The 421-nt window shown below is 35.6% G+C and overlaps 1 non-coding gene across 1 annotated transcript; it reads right to left on the bottom strand.

The window, feature by feature from the left end:
- Positions 1-348: 348 nt before the first annotated feature.
- Positions 349-421, bottom strand: Trnat-agu (transfer RNA threonine (anticodon AGU)). Its single transcript has one exon. It is a non-coding gene; the product is annotated as a tRNA-Thr (tRNA).

Genomic DNA, 421 nt, shown 5'->3' with positions numbered 1-421 from the left:
GTTTACTGATCGACCATTATGTATCCCAGTCTGAAACTAATGTTTTTACATCAAAACATACACGTTAACTAAAAACAAGTTTTCCCAAAACTTGGGTCAGCATCACCAGTCTTAATTATTGAGCCATTTTTGCTTAATATGTGTTGAGTAACACATTATACTGTTGCACTGCATTGTTGAGTTGTTGTTGACATTTAACCCAACTGGGGGTAAACTGTCCACAATATATTTACAGTATATATTTCAATTCAATAGATAGGCATACCTTAAAAAGATAAGAAAAATACACATAGACAAAAGAAATTTGAACAAATCGTAGCATAGCATGAAAATCACAAAAATGAACTTTGCTGACAGGAGGACTCGAACCAACGACCTCGGCATTACTAATCGCCGTGCTCTACCACTGAGCTATGACAGC

This window comes from Amphiura filiformis, chromosome 14, assembly GCF_039555335.1.
Source record: "Amphiura filiformis chromosome 14, Afil_fr2py, whole genome shotgun sequence".
In the NCBI taxonomy this organism is placed as follows: domain Eukaryota; kingdom Metazoa; phylum Echinodermata; class Ophiuroidea; order Amphilepidida; family Amphiuridae; genus Amphiura; species Amphiura filiformis.
This window is presented reverse-complemented; position numbering and strand designations above follow the sequence as displayed.